At 35.6% G+C, this 27,907-nt stretch overlaps 1 protein-coding gene across 5 annotated transcripts in view; it reads left to right on the top strand.

Moving 5' to 3' along the window:
• The window catches only part of ROBO2 (roundabout guidance receptor 2), an 857,210-nt gene that overhangs the window by 302,169 nt on the left and 527,134 nt on the right, over positions 1-27,907 (top strand). The window lies entirely within an intron of this gene.

A 27,907-nucleotide genomic window follows, 5' to 3' on the forward strand; every position in this document is an offset into this window, starting at 1 on the left:
CTTATATTGTCTGCTGTAAATCTTAAAGCAGTATAAACATCCTCTTGAATTTCAAACCTATTTTTTGAAGAGCTTGTTCACCTCTTGAAGCCTGATGCAAATTTAAAGCCAGTTTTCCTTTCTATCTTTCTGGACTTCTGTGAAATATCCAACTATGTGACATTGGGGTAAATTCAAAGAAGCCCAGATTGATAATGTTTCTTTTTAATTTAAAGTGAAACCTTGGCAATTATTTACTTGAGTAGATGTTTAACAGAAAACTGGTCTAGTTCCCATTTTCTGTTGACTTCTTTTGCTGTGCAGCTATTTCACAGTGTTTTCCTCTAGACACAGTTCTGCAACTTGTTTATGAGATGGGCATGTCAGATACTGCTTTACTAAACTCCGGGCATATGGCATTTACTGCTTTTTCCCCAAGGAAAGAATATTATGGAGTCATAAAAGGAAAAGGGATTGTGTTTGGCAAAATTTATTCTTGACAAATACCTGTTGACTGTTGCTCACTTTATTTCTTTTCTTAATTGCAGGTCATCTTTTTACTAGTGCAGGCAATCTCTTTCTCAGCTTATGTCATTAACTATAAATATTTTTGTTGTTCTTTCAAAGATAGTTTTATGTCCAGCTATAGGAATTATTTATACAGAATAACAGCATCCTCAGTGTTTTCTCATGAACACTCAGTATGAAGTTTAGATATCATGGTTAATGCCAAAGTTGAACCATTTTTTCTCAATGAGCTAGAATTTGTGTGTTTGGACTTTTAAATTCCATCCTAAGTATGCTTGGATTCAGGGAGGGAGAGTTTATATTGGTTATCTCCTGGAATCATCTTAGACACAGGCTTTGTCTAATTTAAGTCCACCAGGAATATGTTCCTCTTTAGTTATTTTTTGACTTTAGGCAGATCCTTCCAGTGTCCTTGATTCTCAGCTGAGTTGGGCAGGTTCTCTGCCCTGCTTTTCACAGCTGCTGAATTCTCTTTGATGATAGTTTCTTGAAATATTAGGTAAGCTTGATAGATTACAAGACATGGAAATAGATGAATGAAAAACACAAACCTATGTTTTTTGTGAGATGGTTTTCTATTTTTTTGGTACTAAAATAATTTTTAAATAAAAGGATATAACCCATAGTGAGTAAGATTCTTTGATCCAAGGATCTGTTTGCTAACAATATAGCTTATTTCCACCAAGATTTCTTATCAAGTCCTAAACTCAGAGGGTGCCTCAGCTCTCTCTCTTTGCTTGGACAACAGTTCTTCTGCTGTCTCTCCTTCATTCTCATGGATTTGAAAAACACCAGAAAAATTTGTGACACCAGATAGGGAATGACAGCATCATGCTGTAAAGCATGTAATCTCCAGATATACTGTGAGGTTTTTTTTAATCAGGAATGTTTGTAATATTTTATTTGAATAGCATGATTTATTGCAGTAGTGCATTTTATGAAGATTTGTTTTTTTTGTAAACATTTACGTAAAAAATAATAAACATGTAGACCTCAGCTATAAGATGTGTATCTGTATCTAAACCAAGAAACTGAGCAAAGACAACTGAGTCTGAATTTATTCTGGTTTTAATGCATTGGATCTATCATGACCCTGTACACTTGAGGAATTCAGTGTGAGCAGAAGGAATGACACCCCACCTCTTTCATTAATATGTGCAATTGGTGCAGCCATGTCATTCTCTCACTTGCCTCTGAAAGGTGACCCATTCTTCAGTGTTTGTACTGATGTTGTATTTGATATTATTCAAAAAGCCTTTTCTGCTTTGAGTGATCGCTTTTGCTCTGACCAAAGAAATAATTGATTTTTTTGTATTAGTAAAACTGAGCAACAGGGAAATCCAGTGGCAATTTTCCTTTCTTACAAGCAAAGGGCATTATAGCTGTACTCCAGTGCAATTTTGTATTGCCAATTTACTTCCTCCCCCACTTTGCCTGCAAATATCAGTCATTTTGTTATAGAAGCTCAAAATCTACCATGCAAAACCCAGCAGCACTAAGAGTCCACTGAGGCTCAAGGCTGCAGCAGAACTCGAAACTAGACATGAGAATGGACATGAGTAAATTTGTGTGTGGAAGTGCATGCTTTCAGATGAGATACAAACAAGCACAAGAGTCTTATTGCTGAACTGTGTAAATGTATCTTAAGCAGCTGCACAAGGGAAGGAATGAAAGCAGTGAGCACTGAAAACTGAACATCTTCCTTTTCATTCTTCCTACTTTATCCTTCTATTCCCAATCCCAGTGCCTTAATGTGTTACAGTGGGAAACAGTGGGATATCCTCCTCCAAAATCATCATAAATATTGAGCTGGTTATTATTTGTCCAGTCAGAAAAGCATTTCTACCACTCAATTGATATCACTCTCACTTGGACTTCTCTCTGACTATTAATTTTTATGTATGATTGTTTGAGGGGTCTTTCTCAAAAAAAAAAAAAAATAAACACACCAAGAAGAACTACACAGGGATTCACATCCTCCGTTTCTTCATGTAGTAGTTCATGCTCAAGAATATGTACAAGGACCACTAGTTAATCTTAAAATTATGTCTTGAAATCTTTTTCAAATTTTTATCCCTCTTCCAATATTGAAAAGATAGCTTGCAGTCCACTGTTTATGAAATGACATTTTTCTTACTGGTATATATTATTGGCATTTTATCAGTATGTAGAAATATTTTATAATCAAAAAGGCCAAAAAGAAAAACATTTTTTTCTTATTTCTGAAAGAATATTTGCCCAGAAGAATGTTAACCCTGCTGTTAGAAATATGGCTTTTACTCACAGTTTATTTTTTTTTTTTTAGTTTTCCCTGACCAGAATGATTTATGGAAGTAATGTGGGAGAGGTTTTTATGTCCCTCATTAGGTTTCTTGCCAATCAGTGGTCATGTTCACTTGTCCACTATGTCTTCATACCATTTTCTTTGTACTGGCCTCATCTGTGTTGCAGGAGTTTTATTTTGAAAATGAAAATGTTTTGTTATACAGTAACTGAGTTTCTTTGTCTAAAAATGTCAAAGAGCCAGGCTTTCTGTTGCTATATGTTATCATATTGTCAATCCCCTTGCTCCTCCTCTCTCCAGCTATACAGCTTAAATTTTCAGGCTTTGTTCATTTAGTCACAAGGGAACCTTTTCCTTCCCTTTCTCCCCTTATAATTATTATTTTTGTGTGTTCTGGTTCCAGCCTCATTGCAACTGCACGCAGCAGTGGTGGCAGCTGTGACAGGTGCTGCTTTGAAGTCTGGGAAGAAAATGCATCCGATGAAAGGGCTTGAACACCCTCTCTAAAGGTGTCTGTGGATCGATCCGAACCATTTCATACCTTTTCCATCCCTGTGCTAGCTACTCTTCAGCTTAGTTTGACTTAGCTGCAGAACTTCCCTCCCTCAAGAGAGCCTGGCTCATGCAGAGGTCAAAGGCATCCTTTGTGAGAGCAATGCTTCAGACCTGCTGTGCGTGGGGTTTGATTTTTTGACAGACTTCAAATGCAGCATCTCTGGAAGTGCCCCAATATCAGACCTTTCCCAGATAATGGGGAGGCAATCAGAAGTTTGTTGGGCAAGCTAAATTATAATTTGTGCTTTTTGTTGGTGTTGTGGTTTTTGTTGGTTTTCCTCCCACATTGATGACTTATGGAATTTCAGTTTCTTTTAACATATGCTGATGGTCTAGAAAACCCATCAAAGGCTTGGATCTGCCACGGTCAGTGACTTGTTTATAAGTGAGATTTCTTATTTATTTCTATATAGTTCTCATCATTGCATAATCAAATATCATAAAAGGAAAAAAAACACCCTGGTCCCACCACATTTCAGTGCATTTCTTCATTGTTTTTGGTTTGGTTTTCTTTTTGCTGGTTCAATCTGACAGCAGCACAAGCTGCAGCAAGCCTTGTGCCTGTTTGCAGCCAGGTTCTGATCCTTCCTGAGCCTTCTCAGGTTCAGAGATCTCTTCCCAGCTCAGCTCATAGTTATTTGTGCAGCCCATCTCTCCTTGGGAGCTGGGAAATGCTAAACTGGTAAATGAGACATTGAGGTTGTAATAAGTCTTTTTTTGTAAGGTAGTGGGGGAAAATGGGTAAGATTAGCCAAAGAGAAAGTACACTTCTTGAATTATTTTGCATTTTAGACAGGGTCTGGACTACTGCTGCATCCTGTCTACCATGCCAGAAGTGTGACCTTTATATGTATTGGTATCTTTTTATCCTATTTTGATAATTTTGAACATAAACAAAATAAAATAGAATATACTTTTCATTCTCTTGCTGTTTGTCTTATGTAATGTGACAAAAATCATCAGACATCTTTTCTTGTTTAATACTTTATTATATTTACCATTACTTATTGCAAGAATGCAATATCTTTGCCCTCCTTTTCTCAGATTATTTCTTTTCTGCGTGTTTCTGCATTCTAGAGGTTTCTGAAATGTTTTTTATTCAGTACCCCTAGTGCATCCCTGAGATTATTGCAATTATTCTAATTTTCTTCACATGTAGTGTGTGTATGTGTTTGTTTGTATAAATAGTAACTGAAAATATTTTCATGTTCACCTCTGGGGAATTAACTGTTACCCTGAAAAAAGTGTTATTTTAAGATGTTTTGGCTTTCACTCCTGGTTTCCTAAAAAAAAAAAAAATAAATTATTCAGCAGCATCCAGAGTGCCAGCACAAGCTCCACTGGGATAATTTTATCCAGAAATGCATTTTTGTTACATACTTGTTGATTTTACCCAGGTTAGTAATACACATAACTCATTCCATAGTCAAATACTTTAATTTTCTCTTAACTAACTTAAAATTTATCACAGTTGTGGGTAGTTAGGCAAACTTGCTCCCTTTATACTCTTGTATTTAATGAGAAGGTACCCCCAAGTGATAAATAAGTAATGGGATGAAAAAAGGGAGAGAAATTAAAAGTGCAGGTTACGATGTACAAAGTGCACAAAGCCATTTCCTGGTGTGAAATGAGGGAATTTTAGAAAGTTGCCTGAGACTGCTCTGCCAGAATGTTTGACACAACCCAAGAAATGAGTTCTTACTGAAATAGATGAATGTCATCTTGTGGGACTGGGAGAAACCTGTGTCAGGTGAAGCAGTGACAAAGAGTGTGCCTCAACTTCTCAGCTGGGTAAATGTAGTAAATCATTTCCTAGCAGAGTCAAATAGGCACTCGACCTGTGAACAAAAGAACAGGGGTTGATTTGCCCTGAGCTAGATTGCTTTGCTCAGTGAGGTCTTATTCAAGCTGTAAAGCCAGGTAAAAATCATTTCTGGGGTGAACTTGGCAAATTCTTCCAATATGATGAGGATTTTTTTCAGCCCTTTCAAGAACTTAGGAGAAAACTGTAGCTTGTGAAATTTGATCTACCACTAAGGAACCCGGAAACATTAGTGCCCTGATCCTCAAAATCTAATGCAAACAGCAAAATATTTTAGGATATAGTTACTGTTCAGTTAAAATACAATTTTTGAATCCCCTAATGATGTAAATATAGGGTCTGAAATAAAGTTGGGTTCATGCATTTCAGTTGATTTGTATCAAAACCTTTATATAGTGTTTGGAGTTGAATTCAGAAGTTCAGAAAAGGATACAAAAGTAATAAATCCTATTCTTTCTAACCTATTAAGACATTAATAAATATGCATAATAAAAATGATGAATTCATTTATATTTAACCAGTTTTCTAGAGCTAAGTAGAAGCTGTAAGAAGCAACTGGATTATTCCTGCATAAATTGAAAAAAAAATGTTTGTCCTTCTTTTGAGATGGATTTCTGTTTCAGGCATAGGGATATAGGAAGATTTCCTCATCCTACCTCCCTATGCCTGACACAGAAATCCATCTCAATCATCCTATTCCCCAGAATACACAGATATTTTATATATTCTATTCCTTCAGTATTACGTGGCTTTAGCCTGGGAAGCCAGGCCACACCTGCTGTGGAGAAAATATGCTGGCTTGAAAAGCTTTAAAGACTTCTAAAACCCATACATCAGGCCTTTAAATCATTTTTATATTTTTCTGTAGTGAGGTGCATGTTTGAGGCAAGCAGAATAAGGATTAAAGTGTATGCCATGCAGTAGTGGATATCATGGTGGTGATATTCGAAGTGTGTATCATGATAGTATAGCCTTGGATAATGCACATTGTAAAATATATTATTGTGTTTCCAAACTTCTGAATTCTGAAAACCCACAGAAAGGGGTTTTCACATCTCTCTGCTTCTTTTCAGAAATGATTGTCTGTGTCTGTATAAAATGGTTGTGAAATGGGGTTGAGGTTAGAAGTAGAGAGGGAGTCCTGGCACAGCAGGATGAATTGTTTCTCAGTGGTTATAGGGTGAACATGTTGTTAATCTAGTGTTCATTTAATCTGACTCTTATAGCTTTTCTGTTCCTGTACATTAACTACTCACTGCTTTATGAACCTTAGGAATTAGCTTGCATTTATTGTTTAGACAGAGACTATTATACATCTCTACAGCCATTTTTCTTCCTGGTGATATGAACTCTATGTAGAAGGTAAAAAGCAGAATTTTAAGAAAGTCTTCACTCACAAAAGCACTTGGAAAAAATATTAACAAAATATTTTATATATCTTCTTCATTGAATAAAATTTTTACTTGAGCCGGAAAAACCACTGAAGTGGTTTACACTGGTAACACCAGTTGGATCTATGAACTTCAGGATTCCACTTTAAATAAGTTGACAGATGAAGGTATCTTATAAAGCTGCTCCCAAATACTGTCCAGTACGACCAAGTAAGATAGTCTTATCAGAGCAATCAATTCCATTTCCAGCCTAAAATACTCTTTTCCATTTTCTTTGTAATATAACAAATGTAATTTGGCTAGATTTCATCCTAGATATAAAAATGGAAACACCATTTTGATTACAATAACGTATTACATTATTACATTATTTTTTCCATTTAATAATTTTAAGGGTTTTTTGCTCATGTCATCAAACTTTGGCCACTTAATAAGTGTTATTCTCTAGACTCTTTCAAAAGGCTTTTTTTTCATGACCAAAGTGGTGGATTATAACAACCAAATAGAAAATGCTGGCATAGTTTAAATCTAAGTGGCTTGTTTCAGGTGTGTAATGTTTTTAAGTCCCAAAAATATTTCTTGAATTTTTATCTATTAGTGCAAGCATTTCAGTGCTTCAAAACTGCCTCAAAAAATCCATCTTCTTCTGAACCTTTTCCTCGTCAGGAGGTTTTCAGGGTCTCTGAATTACTTTTGTCCAACAGTCGGTAATTGAATCAGCTACAAAGATAATTCTGCTGTTCCTATAAATGGTACAGGCCTTGTGATTTGAGATGCTCTAACACTGCTTTATTTTTTCCTTTTTTATGAATGCCATAAAAAGAGTATTTTCGTGATTCCATTTTAGAATCTCTGCCTTTCTTTGTTATAAGATATAAAAATACATGCAAGCAGCATTTACTTGCCATATGTAGGACATGCATGCTCTCTGCTATTGTTCCCATTCAGAAAATCTCATCTTGCCCTTCACCTGTGTTATCTTCATCTCTGGGATACTCTGCTTTGTTTTGTTTGGATTTCATAGGAACTATCATTAAACCCTTCAGTCACCTAATCAAATTGATTACTCACATGAAATGAAAATGATTGCATCTGAGAATGAGATAGATGCTTCTCCTGTCTTAGCACACAACTAAATGCATGATACAAAAATGTAAATAAAAGTTTAAGTTAGTATGTGAAAGTTCTATTCATGGCATAGAGACAATTTGTGCATATGGTATCTAATTCTATGCACAATCAAATAAACTTGAGAAAGGCTGAGCAACAGCATTTTCTTTCTAAAATAGAAAATAACTTTTTTGCTTCATCCAGACTCAGACTTAACTCTCAGTTCCTAAAAGTACCTTTTCTGTTTCCAGGCAGATCTTCTTTCCTCCAAATGTTAGCTATTTTTACAATGCCTTGAGCTCAGAAATAGATGCTGCCATTTTAACACCAGAAACAAAATTTTTAAATGTAACTACTGTATGAGGTATGACTGACAAGTCTGGGCCCTGCACAGTTTTAAATTCACTTCTTTACCTTTTAGGAATGACATCATACATGTTTCTTAAATTATATTAGCAATCTTTTTTTTCCTCTTTTTGAAAACTTACATGAAGGCAATGGTACCACAACACAATATTATGAATTTTCACTGCATCTGACTGCTTGTCTTTTAACATTAGAGTCACTGCAGAGAAGTCCAGTTATTGAATAGCAAAAAATAGTGCTTAATCATGCTGATCACACCACAATAGGTGGAAGTTGAGACAAAATTTGGAAGTGTCAACATGCATCTTTGCCATTCAAAAATGCACACATTTAGAAACAGCAGATAAAAATGAGTTGTGGCAAATTCCCATTTTTATTAGTCCTCTTTTTTTTAATTATTTTTTAATACAAATTTAGCGGTTTTTGCTAGGTGTGAAAAAGCTTAACAATGCCACAGTACAAAATTCAAGTTCATATTCCACGCTAATTAACATACTTCTTGTGCCTGTATCTTTGCACAAACAAAAAGGATATTGCCAAGGCTGGTTCATGGAGAGATTACAGAGGAGGAAAAAAAAAAAATACATAACTGAGCATTCTTTGCCCAGTGGTGTCCTGCACATCTCAAAGATATACAACTCCAGCATCTGATAGAAAGGATTGAGGATGGGTAAGATCAAAAGAGTCACATCATCAAAGTGCAGCCAAAGCTGGAGCAGCTAATTGCTGCACGTCCCTCGCGCTGCAATTAGTGACAGCAGCAGTGACTCTCCCCAGCAGCCTCCAGCCTCATCTCACTTAGGGGATGCATCCCACCACACAGAGCTGGGGGAAGATGTGGAAGAAGCTTGCAGGAGCCTGTGGCTCTGAAGGGATTATTTATTCGTGCTTCCTAAACAGCTCTAGTTTGTTAGTTTGGCACATCCACGGTAGGGTGTAAGTTCTAAATGCAAATCTGCATCTACAGCTGCTGGTTTTGTTTTGAAAGCTCTCTACTAGTATTTCTATATGATAGTTGCATTTATTCAGATATTTATTGCCACAGCCTTTACCTTGTGCACTGCTAAATGTTGTTTGTTACCACTTAAGAAATTGAATATTTTTAGAGATTAATGTGGGTGTTCATTCATGCAATTGTGATTGACCCTAGTGGGAGCCTTCTGGAAAAGGCCAGTATTTCCAAGGCTGATTTTTCACTTTACTCACTACCAGGAGTAAGAAATGATAGCAACATATGCTACCAGAACCTCTGGAAGCACTTACCAGAAGTATCTCTTGCAATGCATCCAAAGAGACCATTCCAGGAGGCCTCCTCAACCATCCTTCCCAACAGCAGCTTTCCATTGGTCCTCCAACACTTGTACCCTGTGTGGGTATTGGGGTTGGCCAGAGCTGTGGTTGTGGGGTGATCTTATTGAGGCCTTCCAGTACCTAAACTTCTGCTGCATGAGAGCTGGAGACAGATTTTTTTACAAGAGCATGCAGTGAAAAGTCAAGAGTGAATGGCTCTAAATGGAAGCAGGAGAGATTCAGATTGGCTATTAAGAAGAAATTCTTTACTATGAGAGTGGCAAAGCACTGGAACAAGATGCCCAGAGAAGCTGTGGATGCCCCAGCCCTGGAAGTGTTCAAGGCCAGGTTGGATGGGGCTCTGAGCAACCTGGGATAGAGGAAGATGTCCCTGCCTGTGGCAGGGAGGTTGGAACCAAACGACATCTAAGGTCCCTTCCACCCCAGACCATTCTATTCCTGTCAGTACAGGTCTTTTTGGGTCCAAGTAACCCTGGTATAGCTTCAGGGTGTCCTGAGCCCCATCTACTGATCCCCTCAAGAGGCTCTGTAGGTATAGAAATATATTTCTCCTATAGAGAACGTCATGTTTATATGATATGCAGGATATGCCTCTGAAAGGAGATATTCAATAGAAAATGGCAGCCTTAGGTTGTCAAGTGGACTTTGGGCAGGGATATGCTTCCCCTGGTCAGTCAAAAATATAGTTAGTGATTAAAAAAGCCCAGCACAGTTGCTAGCTCCTACCTTCTGCAGCCTAAATATGTCCAGCCAATTCTTTGAACAAATGTAAGCCATCTTTGACCCTCTCCCTTCCATCTTAATTTTGCATCCCTTCTGACTCCCCTGTGTTTGTGCACTCAGCAGCAGTAAGGATCCAGCTTGTAGGAGAGAGACAGTCTCACAACTTTTGCCCATGTAAAGCATGTCAGAAGCTCAAGGACTAAATGCTGTGCATGTTGAAGACAGGATCAGACTTGAGCAAAGGAGATGTGCATGTGTGGGGGCTTGAAAGCCTTTTCCTGATCAATACCTGCAGTCCATGGTTAGGGGAAACACTCGTATGCTGTGGTGTCACAGAGACTACCTTGACCACAGCTGGTGCATGTCCTAAATTTAAAGAACTGATGCAGGCAGAACACTATTTGACAAACCAAAATTGCTTTTTTTGATAAATAGGAAGCTGAGAATTTGGTGTGCTAAGGTAACAAAGCAGAAGTTTAAATCCATCACCCTTACAGCAACACAATACCTTTGGCAGAAAGCTCAGTAACACTGTGACTATTTATGTACATAATAATGTTATTCTTGGACTGCAGACATCAGTTCTGCTTCTGTATGTGGATTATCTCTTGAATCCTTCAACTTAATCCTCTGGCAGCAGCTGAGAGAACCACGGTACATCAAGGCTGTTATTGCTCTGAACAGCTTGTTGGTGTGACCCTTGACTTTTCCAAATATGTCACCACTGTCTGGCCACCTCCCCCTCAAACAGGTTCTGCACAGACTCTGTAACTCTTAGCAATAACTAGTCCAATCAATCCCACAGCTCCTCACAGCATCTCTTCAGAATGTTACTCTTTACTAGTGTAATGACCATTCTCTAACCTTTTGTTATCACTATAAGAACTCAATTTATTTTATTACTTCACAGTTGGAGGCAAGATATTTATATAATGCAAGACATATAATGATTTTACATAAAAGAAAATGTTTTATTTTTAATATAAGATATTACAACTTCATATATTTTATGAACTCTAGTAAAATGGTATTTCTTTGCTGGCTCAAAAGTGGGACAGTATCATCCTCAAAAGAACTTTTGAATATGTATTTTATTTTATTACTTCAGTCTAAGGAGAACAGAGATGCCTTCAGACTGTATTGTTGTTAACTACTACTCCAAACAGATGTATGTAATGCTCTGCTAGACCTCTCATAGATATGGGATTTTTGCAGCATTCCCAGAATAGAAACCACAGGACAAAGAGATAGAATCAAAGGCAAGAGTGGACCCTGGGCCTTTTGAGTGCCAACTTTATTCACAATAGTATCCTGCCTCAATAGAAATATATTCATTATTATAAGCTCTGCAAGTATTCACACCTACCTGGTTGCTCACTATTCATTGCTCTTGACCGAATATGCATTTGAACATTTTCTCTCATGTTCCTCCTAACAAATACTGAAATGTTGTATGGTATTTCTCACTTAAGAAAACAATGGAGTAATTTGCTTAACAGATAAATATTTGGACTGACAACAGTCTTGAAAGATTTTATACTGATTTTGTATAAGGGCTGAATTTGGCTATGTGATAAAATTTTTTTACCTCTGACATGAAAGTCACTGGCAATGACGTATCTTAAAATAAAAAGAGAAAATATTTCATTTTAAAACCTAAAAACAAATATTTGCTCTATTTCTTCTTCAGTACATGATTAAAAATTCACCCAAAACAAACTAGCACTATGTGTCTATATAGAAAACTATAAAAATTTAATATCAGGCTTATTCATCTGGGTTGTGGAGAAGACACAAAAGGACAGTTTTCCCTTGTCTGTAGATACTTTGAGAATTTCTAGGCATAAATACACTTGGGAAGAGAATAATGCCTCTCCACCCCTTTTATATTTATTGTAAACTGATTAACTGTTGTAGAAATAAGAGTGACACTGAACATGTTCATTTAGAACAATTTCCCTGGAGATTTTTGCTCCATGTTTTATATTCCCCCAACTTTACCTACATCTGCAAATACTTTCCTTGATGACCAACATATCTCTACATGTGTTCTTGCCTTCTCTGTAATCTTTCTTCTTTTCTGTAATTAAGTAGGTCATCATTCAGTACAAATAACTCTTCCTTTTCCTTGTACTGATTCTTTTCAAGCTGCTCTGAACTTGCAAGAAAATATCTGTCTTTCTAAATAAATTTCATTTAAAATGTAGATTTCTTGTGGAGAAAATATTTTTTTTTATTTTTTTTATTTTTCATATATAGTAAGGAAAAGCCTTTAGGGACAGGATGCTGAGGTACTCTTTTAGTGAATAAATGAAATTTGGGAGGAGAGTGGGAAGGAATTGCTTTTGTTTTCAGACAATAGGAAGACAAATGTTCTTCTGTTTCTTATGGAAACAAAGAAAATCGGAATCAACTTCTATAGCTGGATGGAATGAATGTGGTCAGTCTTTTCTCATCATTCAATGACTGTTCTTTTCTAATTTTCTTTAACCCTATTTTATTCTCTGAGCAAGTGGGTTTTTAATACACTTTTTTTACTAAGCAAAGGTACAAACTTATTATTTTTTTAATCTATTTCTGTGGCATCGCTTCATAAGGCAAACATCTTAAAATAGCCTGGATATAAATTTGATTGTTTATGTATGGATCTGTTTTATTACTAATAACATATATTGTGAATTTTCTGAAAGCTATACAACCATAGAAACTTGTAAGACTGTGATGTGCTTTGACTTATAAGAGTAAACTCAAAGAGAGTGTGGGTAGTGTTAGAGTTTTTAAAGCCTCTTGCCACAAGGGCATACCGGATACGTACTGACACATTATGCAAATTTGTCATTGTGATTTACATTCTTTAATGACCTCAAGATGCTCCAGATTTACTTTTAGATGCACACAGATAATAAAGGAAGAACAGTACATGGATGAAATTAGGCCAAAAGTCAAGATATATCAAAGAAACATGAGTGACAAATAGGAAACAGTCAGGCAGCATCAGTCTTCCTAGATGTCCAGATATGTTGAACCAATATAAATATTTGATGTGATAGGAAAAAAAAAAAAAATGCCCAGCAGCAGCAATATTTTCCTTAAAGAGGTAAAGTCCAGCTGTTGTTTCTTCCTGTCTCCCAAGCATAATGTGCAGTGTCTTGGCATGCTCTGGATGAAAGAAAGCACAGACATGTCCAGAACAGACAGGAAAGAATGGAAATGTTTCAGCCCATTGAAATTAGAGGTTTCTTATGCTATTTTTATACTGCAGTAAGAAAAGGTGGTAGGAGACAATCTCTAAATATCAGAGATATAAAATAGTTTTCTGGCCATCATAGTTTTGCCAGTATTAGGTTTTTTAATGATTAAATGAAGATTGGAGGATAAACCCTCTATTAGAAGTAGTTAAAATGCTGGAGAATGATGTGCATATCCAGGTTACTTACCCAAATACAAATAATCAGCTAATAGTATAATATTCTTTGAGAGAAGAGCTATTTTTAAAATAAATGTTTGAAGTAGAAGATGGTTTCCCATTAAATGATATATTGTTAAATCAGGCAGTTTAGACGGAAATTATGGCTGTAGTTTTACCAATTGAATAAGAAAGCCATGCAACCTGGACCATTCTCAGGTCCTGTTGAGGTGTTAGGTGATAACCTGGAGAAGGGAGAGTGAAGGAAAGAACACTCAGTTCTTGAGGGTTGAACTTTGAAAGAAGCTTTCATGTTCATCTGATCAAAAAAATTCAGTTTCCACTTAGCCATTGCACAAAACCAAGTTCAAACTAGGTCAGGGCTGTAAATGACTATAATAATTGGTCTTGGTTTCCTCTGTAATTGTTCATCCATAGCAGTAGAACAGCATGAGGAAACTGCTACCTGCAGAGCCCCTGTTTTGTGGCTAGAAGAGGTCCCTTCTCACAACTAAACAGCAAGTACATTTTGGCAACTCTAGATTCACTTGGGATTCCTTATTAAGCCTCACTTTAAATGCAAAGGTTTTCTGATATTCTGTGAGCCTGGGATGTCCTTACACAAATGAGCTGACTTAGTTTTAGGATGTGAAGTGGAAGCTGACACAGTAACTCTGTTTTCATTTCTATTCCATACACATGAGCATTAACTGAAATGTAGCAACAAAAAGCCATTGATATTTGCACCTCTAAAGGTGCTGCAAAAATAAAATTACATTGTTTGATTCCTACTACTGTCCTTAAAATAGGATTTCTCTGACTCTGAACAACATCAAGCTTCACCTCCTATTTTATAGCTCATCCCCCTTTGTTAGGTCAAGAAGAATATTTTTAATCTCTCCTTTGATCTCTTTATCCCTATGGTTATGTGTGGTGGAGGAACTGATAACTCATAAGATAGAATCATTACTGTCAATAAAAGAACATGGGCAGGTTTCTCTAGAATTTTTATGATGGAATTTGTAGGATATGAGTCAGTTTTACTTCTGAGATCATGGCTGTCAATTTTGGATTTGGAAAAAAAGCAAAAAGAATGAAGCAAAGAAGAATGCTGAAATATTTTTCCCAAAGGTATAAATGGACAAGTGGGAAATAAGTTTCAGGTTTAAAAACTTCATAAGTGATAATCATTTTAAACTATATGTAAAAACATTGTTTACATGGCTACGGAGTAATAGGGATTTATGGGGGCCATGGAACCTTATTCAGAAGCAGCTCAGTTGGGTTCTGTGGGCCTTGGTTTAGCAGCATAATGAACTCAAATCCAACACTTTTGTGCTTAAGTTGCTAAAGATTCTGATCTGTTTTGCTTATTGTTTTTCCACAGCCTTAATGAAAATAGCCTTGCTCATTTTCAGCAGCACATTGAACAACTTTTGTCAATATCAATTTTCCTTTATAAAGGCCAATTCCCAATTTGATTTTTTTTGCTGAAATATTTAGCAGCTTTCACTTGAACCCATTGCCTTCTCCCTTTTTAGCAATCACTCCTCCAGTGAAAAGTATTGAAACCTGGGTGATTTTCTTTCATCCATGATCTGTCCTTTTCCTGTGGAAGTTGTCTATATGCTTATGAAAAAGAGCATCATGCCCTCCCATTCCTCCTCAGCTGCCACAAAGCAGGAATAGAGTTAAGGAATATTTGGGCTAAGACTTCAGGATGGTCCTCCACAGTTTATGGACTCTGCAGTCCAATTTTTGCCTTTAAGTACCTTGTGTGTGTGTAGGGCCAAGCAGTCAGGCTGACTGTTACTGGGGAATATTTTTATCACATATGATGCTGAAAAGAAGAAGGAGCCTGGTGTGAAAAAAGATATAGATATATAGATCATAGCCCACTGAAAAATGAAAACAATTTATTTGGGAACAGTTGTTGTAAGTGTCATAACAAAACAGTTCTAAGTAATAGGTCTATTTGCTTGTAATGCTGCTTATCACGAGACAACTAACTTTACTTAGGAGAGGTGAACGATATATCATATCTTGAATCAGCAGCGTCTCAAGCATATTTTTTTAATTCATATATCCATCTATAGCATGGCACATCTGAAAATCATCAAGCCTGTGAATGGTATGGCAAATAGACCTTTAATGAGATGTGTCAGAGCTGCTATCACATAGCCTGGTTAGAGAATGAGCACAGTCAGCATACATACAATTACACACCATATTGTTCTGCAGTAACACATTACCCACACGCCTCTGTATGAGAGTGTTTTGGCTGGAAAAAAAAAAAAAAAGGCCAGGAATGGTATCTTGTTCCTTTTGTAAATCTTTCAAGAGGACGTTTGGTGTATTTGGGGAAAAGGCAGAAGAGGCAAAAAAAAAAAAAATGGTCTTATTAATGAAGAGTTTTTGAAGCTCATTTGGTCTATTAAGCCTAAGCATGTACAAAGTTTTATGCTATGACTTACACAGAACACATTTGATGTTAAAAGCTATTGTCTATTCTGATAAACTCTGGTCTCTTAATAAGTATAGTGAGAAATTACAGTGAGAAATTATTCTACAGATTATTTTTTATTTAATTTTTTTTAATAGAGAAAGTCAGGGATATGCTGAGATATGCAAGAACAGACTTTAATTTCTGGCTTTTTGACAGTCTTGAATAATAATGGGAACGATAATTAGAACAAGAACCTAAAGTCAATGAAAATATTGCCAGTGATTATAATGGGACCAGAATTTGGTCTGCTTCCCTTTCACAAAATGAAGATATAGAAGTGCTTACGAGTCTCACATGGGAGTCGTAAGAATGAAAACATTACAGTAAAAATAATGTGGGTCAAATCATTACTAAGAAGATAGATACCAAGAAGAATATACTAAGACTGAGAGATTCAACAATCAGATCAGGTTACCAAAATCTTTTTTCCATTAATAAAATGGAGAAATCTCTGGGGTTTCCCTCAGAATATAATTTTTAAATTGTAGAAAACCAGTGCTCATTCAGGGTCAAAACATAATAACAAAGGCAGCACAGTGACAACTGCAAAACCACCGTGTGAATGCAGAACAGGCCCTTGAATTTAAATTTTGGGCATGAAAGCCAATGGAAACTTTTTTTTTTTTCCTTCATTTTCCAGAACTGATATTTCTTTGTCATTCTCAAGCCATCTAAATGATTTATCTCTATTTTACACAAACAAAGCTTAAAATTTCTTTAAGAAACCAAGCAAATTAAAAAAAAAACCTTCTACCATGTTTTCTTGATTACTTGATTAAAACTCCAAAGACAAAACATAAGATCATGACCTGAATTAAGCAGTATCCCTCTGTCCTTCTTCAAATTACCATGAAAGAAGAAAGAAAACATTATCATGTTAATTTGGAGGAACAAAATATGAACATGAAGGCGTTTACTACAACTGTTTTTTGTTGTGAGGGAAAAAAAATTACAACATCTGGAACTAAATGTTTTCAATTATAGTGGATTGGAGTTAGAGTCAAATTGAATTCAATAAAATGGAAAACAGGTTTCATGACAGCAGAAATGAGTGAAAGGGAGAAATCTCAACTGAAAAGCCTAGAATATGGCAAAGCAATCATTCATAACCAATTTTTTTTTAAATGAAGTAATGTTCATGCAGTGAAGAAGTTTTAGAGCTGGCATACTATTAAGAGAGTTTAGAATGCATTAATAATGCATTTTGCACACCCTGAATAAGTTTTCTTCTTAGGTTACCATGGTGCTCCTTTACCTCTTTACTATAAAGTAATATCTACATTAATTCCTAATTAGAGAGGGAGTAAGTGGGTTTTTTTCTGTTTCTCCTTTTTAAAAGCCTATCTTCATATTGCCTGCAGGAAACAAGTGTGGAGAATATGGATAAGATAGAATTCTACCACAGCATATTTGTTACTACGCCTAAAGAAATAAAATTAAAAACAAACAAACAAAAAAACAAACCAAATTTTCCTCTCCCAATTCATCTCTCAAGTGGTTTTGCAAGACCACATATGAGAAATGGTTTCATTTTGCTTTTCCTTTCAAAAGGAAACTCAGTGAATATCTCATAATATTGCAGTAAAATTTAATTATGTATTTACATAAAACCAAGGAATGGCAAATGAAACAAGAATGGTCATCCAGGCTTTAAGTCCTTTGCCAATATTTGACCAAATTCAAGTAGCCAAGCTTTTCTGTATTTTCTAATATTGTATTTGAAAAAATGTAATTATAGACACTGCTTCTGGCTTCATGAGAATGCAAAATGTAGTTTTAGATGGATGTCTGTACTTTCTGCAGTTTAAAAGTCTGGTAAAGTACTGTATGTTCCTGGATTGTTTAGGCAGGGTCTCTCTGAGTTCAGTGGGAAGCCACCTGGGAGTAAGGGTCCCTCCTTGCAGGCAGTTTGGGAGATCAGTAGGGAAAAACTACAGAATAATGAGTTGGTCTTACTCATAACATCTTGCTGACACCTGGTGAAATTACTGAGTAGCTTATTTAAATCAGAAGGAAGTGTGCTTTTTTTTTTTTTTTTAAACTTCTATAACTTAAAATATGTAAACTGTTGCTGGAGGATGTTGTTGCTGGTGAGTGCGTGGTTTCAAAAATGGATTAGGGGGGGAAAACCCCCAAGAAATGATACAAACTTGTGGAAGGTTCCCCTTAAAATACAGGTCAGATTTCTGATTGCCAAAAAAGACAAAAAAGTGCTGTAGGATTGCACCCCATTTGCCTTGTATGAACACTACTCAAGATCACATGTTGTTTCCACAGTTTAAAAGCAGGGCAGCACATTCTTGTCCCTTTTTAGTGCCTCTGAGTACATCTTTCTAGCAAATGTCATGTCTTTCTTCCAGGAGATTAAATAAATCATTCAGGGCAAGAGGAACTTCTCTGTTAGCCTGCATCCTTCTCTGTTAACTTGTCTGGCCTCACTCTCTTTGACAGCTTTGGGTGGTTTTTTCTTACCAGAGAACAGAAGAGCAGCAAGCTACTAAAACATGACAATAATATGAGTTTGTGAAAGGCAACACAATCTTTCCTTTCATACACAGGTACAGATAAATCTTTGAGGCAAGGAAAAACTTTTCTAAAAGTTTATTCTCGGGAAAGATTGAACCTTCCTTTCTTGAATCTTGGATTCTTGTCATGCCTGCTTCACTATTGCTCCCTGTTTCTATGGCAGCCTCAGATACAATTTTTGTTAAGATACCCACCCAAACTTTCTTCTTGATTAAACTAATCTATTTCTAATTATTACATTTCTTTCTATTTCAGGGATGAATAAACCTGGCCAGTGTAGCAGGGCTTGGTTCTTCCCCATTTAGTACCTTGTTCCTTCATTAAGAACTCTTATGATTCCTTATCTCTTCTACTTTGTTTCTTTTGATTATATCTTTATGAAGCTGTGTATCTCACAAATCCACTCAGATTAGCCTCGTATTTATAGGTATTGATACAAACACTTTTTTAACCACCTCCACCAGCTCATTAAAATAATCTAAATTTTGGCATATTTCACTTGAGTTTGCAATTTAAAAAATGAAATGAGGCCTGTGGAGTCAAATGTACAATATTTTAGGGAGGAATGCGAAGAATACACAGCAAAGTCTCCTATGAAACAAATGGTAAAACAAGCCCATACTTCTTTTACATACCTTTTAAAAAGCTTCGGATCATGATGCTTCTCGAGCATAAATAATTTTAAAAGTGCTCTAACTCACAGAAAATGTTTAATCCATCAATAAAATACTGAAATAGTTTACTTGCCTCTAACCTGTGTGTTATGCTTTGTTTTTTTAATTTAACTAATCAGTTATCCTCTGTGTTCGTCACTTTCCCCATCTCTAAAGTGGGGCTAATGCTTTCCTCTTAAAAATCTCAAGACTTAATTTATTAAAAGCAATCTCAGATCCTCAGGCTGAAAGCACTCTAGCAGTGCTAAGCATTTTTATTATTACAGTATTTGTAATCAAGCCTTTTATCCTGGGCAACAAAATGTTCTCCTCTTAATGGAGATTTCCTCTTTTGTTAAGACAGTTTAGGGAAATAGCAGCCAAAATCCTTAAAGAATTACCATTACATGTGTTTGAGCCACAAGGTGGTGATGGGATAGCTGAACCCATCTTTGCACGTTTGGTGAACATTGTGTGATGACAGTGAGTTAAATGCTAAGACCTTGACAATCTGCATATATAAAACAAATGTTTTCATAATATGAAAATTAAGACCATTCTTTTCTCTCAAGATTGCATAATTCCAAGATCATCATCCATCTGTGTATATCCTTTATTTTTTCTTTTCACTTACTTTAATAGCTTTATTTTGCAACTTAATGTTTTTCCACCAGCAGGTGAAAGCATTCATAAATCTGTCACAAACAGTTGCCAATGAATATTCATATCTGAACTGTCTGACTGCAGTACTGTGACATTTTTATTTGATTCTAGAGGGAGAGCAAACTTAGACATGTTTCTTATTTCCTAATGTATCCTGATTGATACTCTGCATTGTACTGCTGAGTAAGTTAATGTAATTAGTAACCTTAAACTGCTAATTTGGAATACAAGCATATATGAAATTGTTTATTAATAAAATGCCTGACTACTAAATAAAGGGGAGCTGCAAACTGTTACATACTTTTATCTAGGTTTGGCAAATAACTGGGATCTTTTAAAGCCAAGAGCTCCTCCTGTTCAGTCACAATACTTGCCCAATTGCTGAATTGTTTATCTGTAACATGGAAGAAGAGAGGCTGTCAAATATTTCTATTCAGTTTGTCTCAGTGATTGTGCTAGTACTTTTTTTAATTCTCCACTGGCTTTGTTAGTCAGTCATCAGAAGAAAAGTGAGGGCTTGTAGTACCTCCTTATAAACCAATGTTTTGCCTGCTGTATTTAAGAAGTATGTCTTTTGTCCTTAAAATTTGTTGTGCCCTTGATCTAAAATGTTGTTTTTGCTTTTTAAAGGCAGTGTTCTTTCTATGAGCTTTCTTTCTATGAGCTCAATCACATATGACAAGTAAAGAGTGTAATTTTCAAAATTTTTCATTTCCTTGCCCCAGCGCCAGTCTCTAACTTTTGCTTACTTAGAAGGAAGAAAGAACCTGCATAATTTTTTCATTTTTTCCACTTTTGATAGTTTATACATTAATGCCACTTCCACTTTCTTCTTGATCAGACACTATGGTAGGAGTCAAGGGGGAATCTTAGAGAAGTTGGATTTTTGCATCCCATAAAAATTAATATTTGAACACCTACCTTCCAGTAGGTGTCTTTAGAGATCTAAGCATTCATACTTTCTCTTAATTAGGCAAAAAAACAACAAAGTTACTGTAAAAGTAGGCAGGAAAAGTATTCTGGTGCTCTTTTCCTTCAAGCAGTCCTGTGAAATCACCATAAAAATATGCATTGCCATTAATCTGTGGAGAGATAAGATCAAAATTAATGCTTCCACACACTTGAATGGAAGACACGGTTTGTAGGCAATTAATTTTATTTGAGTGTGGTTTGAGTCCCTCACAGAGGAAACATTGTGTAGCCCAGGCCATGGGATTTACATCACTGACAAAGGGTACAAACTAGTCTTTTAATAGTATAACCCTGCCTAGAAATGGCTGGCAGCCTACTGAGATCTTCAGTTGTGAGTTATTATTGCAAAACTATGAAAGTATTTTGACTCTGAAGCTGATGCAATCCAAGTTACATTTTTGTTTTTCAAGGAAATCTTCCAGCTGTGCTACAGGATGTGTTAGCTCTAGTTAAAGAGGTGTGACATACACCTTGAATATCAAATATCCTAGGCCAAATCTCAGAATTTCTCAATCACAAGTAATTTAGAGATTGGGAATAATCTGTTGAATTCATCTCAACATGAGTAACAACACTTAGCTCTAAATAAGCTTGAAATTAAAAAAAAAAAATTAAGTTTTCTTTCTGCCTCTTTCTGGCAGGTCCTCATCATCTTGAAGAACCTGGCAGCTGGTGAATGAAACTAATGTTATTCATTAGCTGTTTGGAATGCTATGTCAGTTTTAAAAACAGAATTATCACTACTGGGTCAGTTAGGCATTGGTGAAAATTAGATCTAAAATTAAATCTGTAAAATCAAAATTACTTTAATGAAAGAAGAAAATGTGATTTGAAAGCTTCTAGAGCCTGGGAGAGGCAAATCAATCCAGCTGATGTTGCATTAATGCTCAGTAGCAGTTTTGTGTAACTTCACTGGGAATGCTTGTGTGCCTGAATTAGATTTCAGGTTTCAGTCGTGAGGAATAACAATGTGGTTTCTAGAAACAGGTGTGTGAATGAGTGCAAAACATGCAATTCTGCTCATGCCTAGAATGGGGAACGTTAAACTTGCCCAGAACTGGGAACACAGGGTTAGAGGAAACAGGCTGACACCAGCACCTGATTTGATCAATCTCTTTTGCTCAGTCAGGTGCTGCCACTTACACAGCACTGCCCAGAATCATAAGGAACTCAAGATATTTGGGAAATGTTTATCTGAATGTCATAGGTTTTGAGGTTTGAAGGTAGATTTACAAATAAATGCAATTTGACACCAACTGAGCACTATTTGATGGTGACAAAGTTATTCTCTGCAGCACTTTTCTGAGGTATTGTAGTGAAACGTGTTATTTTAGCAGGGATATGATCTTTGTGTTGTTTCATACAGCTTTTCAAGACAGTTGGAGATGTGTGTTACCTTAGTAAAATAAGACAAGGTTTTGCTAGTGAGTTTGCTGGAGGGTTTTTTGTTTGTTTGTTTGTTTGTTTTGGATTTTGTTGGGGGTTTTTTAATTGGTTTTGTTTTGCTTTCTGTTATTTTTTTTTTTTTATCACCAGCAGGGTGTAATTTTATTTTTAAATAATCATGAACAAAAGGAGTTTTGCCCAGAGAAAAATTTGGGGCAGAGTGCAATCAATTTAGTAATCAATTCTGTTTTTTCAATTAGCCTGTAAGAATCTCAAACCTGGATCTTCCTGCTCTTTTATTCCCTAGTAGACTCAGTTATAATCTGAGGCTTGTAAAATATCTCCCAAGTTATTAGCATTTTCTATAGAATTGTAGCATGTTTTGTTGACTCTTGCATTAACACCGTGAAAGAGTAACAGTATTGATTATTTAATAAGGAGCAAAAAAAACAAATTAATGCTTTGTATATCACACTGTAAAAGCTGATTTCTTAGAACTATTCAATTATACATAGAGAATTAAAATCCTATGGGAGACCAGGGAAAAAATACTGTCATTTCCAAATCAAACTTGTAAGGAGTGCCAAATTCCAGTGAATTCCAAATGCAGCCCTGTTCTGTATTAAAATCTTATATGAAAATTTGGGACACTATTCTTGATTGGATAATTACTAGTCTTATGTTAAACCCATTTTTCTGTAACAAAATAAGCCAAGCATGGAAAACAAAGTATAATGAGGGAATATTTGTATACTAGGGTTTTTCTCCTGTGTAGCTATTTGGAACTCTGCCATTTTGTTCAAGAAAATGTTTGTGAATCCTAAACACTTACTGAATGGTTATCCAGCTAAAGCAGAAAAACTCTAGGAAAGCAGAGACGAGACAAAAATGAAATTAGAGGAGTGAGATCAAAGTCATGGCAATATTTAATTCATAAGGATACATGCAGAGAAGACAGGACTTTATTGAAGAATACAAGATGTAGATTGAACACAGAATTCTATTGTGATGAAGCATTTAAAGAGATCTATTCCTCAGATTAAAAAAAACTAAAACAAACAAACAAAAAACTCCAAAACAACAACAACAAAAAGAGCATCCAAATATTTTGAGTGAAACCCTATCTAATTATCCAGTGTGTTATGCACAATGCAAGGCTAGGTGGAATTGCACAGCAATTATTAGCCAAATCTTGGACCTTACCAGTGCTAGTAAGGAATGTATTTTTTTTTTCAGTAACATTTGAATCAACAGAACAAATGTTTTAAATGTACTATAATTTCAGCTTAGTTGTCTTTTCCTTTTCTATGTGTTCTGCAAAATACAGGGTAAGTTTTGAGCAGATCTCTCTGTTAGGCTTCACCAAGCAAATTGCACTGTAATAGCATCTATTTGATCTTTCAGGACCTAAAAAGCGCCTAGAGGCTACATGTTACACTTCATTTCATTGGATCAAAGAGAGGGAAGTCTAGGATTTTGAAAGCACATCCAGACTCCAAGTGGTGAAAAGTGTTCTTTTGATTTCAGCCATCCAGAACAAGCAGTGCAGATTTAGTGTGAACCCCATTAGTCACCACACTCTGTTCCATTTAGTAGTCAATGATTTTTTTTCCAAAGTAGTAGGGTTATAAATTTGGCACAGACAGCTCACTATTACACTCTGTAGATGTTTAACAAGGTTCATATAAATATAGGTTTGGTTTTTAATTACATCCTGGGTTTATGCACAAATTTTTCCCAATTATGAGTGTGGAGGATGTGCTCATGTGTGCTCTCTGTCTGACACTGTTAATTTGGAATGATTGAGAGTCTCAGTGTAGCAGAAGTCCAACTTAAATATTATCATGTAACACTTCTTTGCCGTAGCAATGGGAGAAGTAGCATTCACTCTGTTTTCTCTGGTGTCTATCCATCTTTAGAAATCAACCTTGGGAAAGCTCTAACTGTGGCAACTCTAGGAATTGTGGTGCTTGAATCTGAAACAAAAGAGCCTTTTTAACCCAATATCATTTTTGCAATGAGAAGCTTTAAGACGCCTGAGCAAACAACATTAGAAAATGGCCTTCCCTCTGTTTCATTCCAACCTTCTAAGGAATATTTAACTCCAATAGGTGACTTTTCAGTGATAAGCAGCTATGGTGATTTTTAAATTAAAACTGTATTTTAAACTGTAACTTCTGCTGAAAAGTTCAGCCAACAACATTCTTTAAAAACCCAAACAAATAATGAGAAATTAAACTCATTTAAACAGATCTACTTTGTCAGAAAGATGACCTGAATAATCTAATGTAGTTTGAGCACAATTATATCTACTGTTCTTTGAGTACATTCTCTTGACCTTTTACAGTTACTGTATCATGCAGTACTTTGTGGTTACTTAAACTACATAAGATCCAAAACTGACCAGTAGCCTTTAGGAAAATTTAAAATCCAATAGGTTTTTGTCATTGAGGTCAAGGAAATATTAATACTATGTTGTAATAATCAATAGCTTTTCATTTAAATCAGTTTGAAATAGTTGCTGTATTTTATTTTTTTTTTCTTTGAGCATTTGCAAAAGTTAATTTCTGAGACAGTTACTTTGAGCTGTGTGCTACATTTCCTGTTTGGGTTTAACTTAATTCTATTCAAAAGGTACGTGGGATGGACATGCAGCATAACCCTTGCAATAGTTTACTTTGGAAAATGAGTGGTGCTTAAGAAAAGTAGCAGAATTTTGCATATGTAATTAGACAATTAAATAGCTGCCAGAAGAGGATAATTTCTAGGCACTGAGTAGTAGCACCTGCACATCTGAACTACTCTTCATCCCATGAATTTCTTGAGAGTCTGATCTAGTTCAGTCATTTAGCAAATGAGTTAATCACTCAGCCATTCCTAGTGGTTTTACAAGAGAGGATGGCTCAACTGACCTCAGCTATGTACTGAGAGCAACATCTTGTTAACAACTTATTTCTTTGTGAACTGTGCTCCCTTTGCTTCCTTTTAATCTATCACCCCAATACTCTGAATTCTCTAGAAATTAAAAACTGCTGCTGAACAATAATAACAAAATATATTTCAAGAAAATAATTTACCAGAATTAAAAAAAAAAAAACCTGTGCTTCACTTTCACTATCTCCCACTTCATCTTGGTCAACTCATTCTGAACTGCAGCTATGGTATCATGTAATGTGAAGACACAAAGTGGCCTCTAATTCAGGCATGGAATTCAGATAAAATCTTCCCTAGTGTTTTTTTTTAGTTTCATGTATCTCTAATACTCTTGAGCCAGTACATATCCATTTACATACTTGAAAACTGTGTTATACATTTGCTGGATATTTATACAAGATAAAATGCCCCCACAAGGTATGTAAGCAGATGGGGAAATGCACAGCTTAATATTCAGGTTTAAATAGTTCATAGATATCCTCAACTGAGCTTCAGGTTTTTTCCTTAGATGCTCATAAGTGACTTCCTTAGAGGTGTTGCAATTCTTGGGGGCAATGAGTTGAGTTTCAGTATTGGTTCTTTGCAGACTGTCTGGCTTAGCCTAAAATGCTACTGGAAGTTTTACTTAGCATAATAGACTAAGTAATTCACTTCTTCCCTCTACCCTACACAAAATATGAACACTGAAATAAAAAATAATGTTGGGGTGTTTTGTTTTTGGTTTTTTTTATGGTATCCAGGATACCTTTCTTGATCTCTGTTTTCCAATAGTTTCATCAGCTGGATATGTGTTACAGCACACTCTTTACTAAAGTAACCAGATACCAAATAGATCTAAAGGTTAAAAGAAAAAAAGAAATAAAAAGATAATATTGTATTTCAAAAATGTGAAATGTAATATCTCTCTCTTTATCAAACTTCAGTTTCATGTTAAATGAAAGCAGATATACTCTCACAGTCCAATATAAAGGTCAGTAAGGTCAGCAAAGCCTTTGGTAGTTTCTGTGAGATTTTGTTCATAGTTTCTCCATTAGACCATCTCTACTGGGCTAAATCCAGAGACCTAGAAAGCATTTTGGACCAGAGGACTGTGACAAATATGTTTTATACCACTAAGAATAAACAAGTTGTGAAATCACTTAACTCTCCAACCCTGCCTCTGTGCAGCAATTTAAGCAAGTTCTCCCAGCATCACTGTGGGGCCCAGCCTCTGAGGCAGAGTAGGTCTGCTCATCCTCCCAGACTCAGATCCCAACATCTCATTCAAATGTTCTGACCTACACTAACAAATTATCTCACATGCAAAAAACTTATATTGCAATTAGAATTAGGGTCTGTGACAGGAGGGGTGTTCCACAAGCTGATGCAATACATTCTTTTATCAAACTACCCACCCTCTTATAATCATTATGCATTTGATTACCACAAAGTATTATCTTTCCAGTTTCATCTGTTTTCTATATCTAATTGGCCAAGCCAGTGACTTTATGGTATTTTCTTTGACACCTTTATAGTCTTCTTTATATATTCGACTTAAGGCTTATTTAAATTTTAACCTACCTTCTCCTTCTCTTTTCAAGCCGTCACACCTTTTGTTTCATAGAAGGTTCCACTTAGTACATTTAAGGGATTATAAGTTTGGGATATTAAGTCAATGCAAATCAGAAAGACAAACTAATCTTAGAAAATAATAGATGGATGCAGGTCCAGAGGACTGGACATGCCAGACCTTCCTTGCCAGTGGTAGCTGGAGATGGGATTGAAAGAGAAATAGCGTGATCAGAATTTCAGCTAACAGCAAGAATTTCCAGCACTGAAATCCTAAATGAGGAGGAGACACTGAGCTGTGACAGAGATTTTTTTTCAAGGCACTGCAATGTACAGTTCATAGAACAAATCTTGATAAAAGATTCATATGTTGACTAAGATAAATTTGATCTTGGTTTTACACACAGAATACATTTAGTTTTGATTTTATTGAAAACATTTCAGTCTATGAGCATTATACTGTTTTATAATTAACTATGCAGATTGATCATACATGGTGTTCAATAAACATTTAGTGTTTAACCTGGTTTACTTAGTTGCATTTAGTCAGGTATATTGCTTGGAATTGCTTTTGTTATTCCAGTGGTCATAATTTCTCCCAGTGAAAATATTTGTGAGTAGTGACATATCTGACAGTCATTTTCCATCACAACATGTGAAAGTAGAGCTCAAATACATGTTTTTCACACAAGTGATTAACCAAAAAGTCTAAGAAATATCTGTGTATTTTGACAGGAATGTTAAATACTCCTCTAAAACAAAGAACAATTCTCAGGACTGACAAATATAAAATAATGTTATATTTACATGCATTAATTTTTTTTAATCCCAAAAATATTTTCATTTAATCTGAAAAATATTCTGCACAAAATCAAAATACAAGGATTATACAGATGTTCTGTATATAAAGAATATAATTTGACAATACCTTGGAACATGACAAGAGAGAGAAAAGAGTTTTGAAACATTTAAGAAGTTAGTATAACAAAAGAAAAGCCAGGTACAATGACCACAGGACTCTAGCTTGGTCATATTTATTACAGAAAAATGGATACACAGAATAAATTTGCTTGAACCTGGATATGAAATTTAACTTCTTGGTGAGTCATGATGGGTACATGAAAGGTGAATTTCCATATTAAAATTTGAACTTTTGTTGAATTTAAGATACATATATTGACTTTCAAAATAATCACCATAACATGAAAATAATCTGTTCCAAATTATCTTAATTTTGAGCCTAA

The sequence above is a fragment of the Lonchura striata genome, chromosome 2, assembly GCF_046129695.1.
Source record: "Lonchura striata isolate bLonStr1 chromosome 2, bLonStr1.mat, whole genome shotgun sequence".
NCBI classification, from domain to species: Eukaryota; Metazoa; Chordata; class Aves; order Passeriformes; family Estrildidae; genus Lonchura; species Lonchura striata.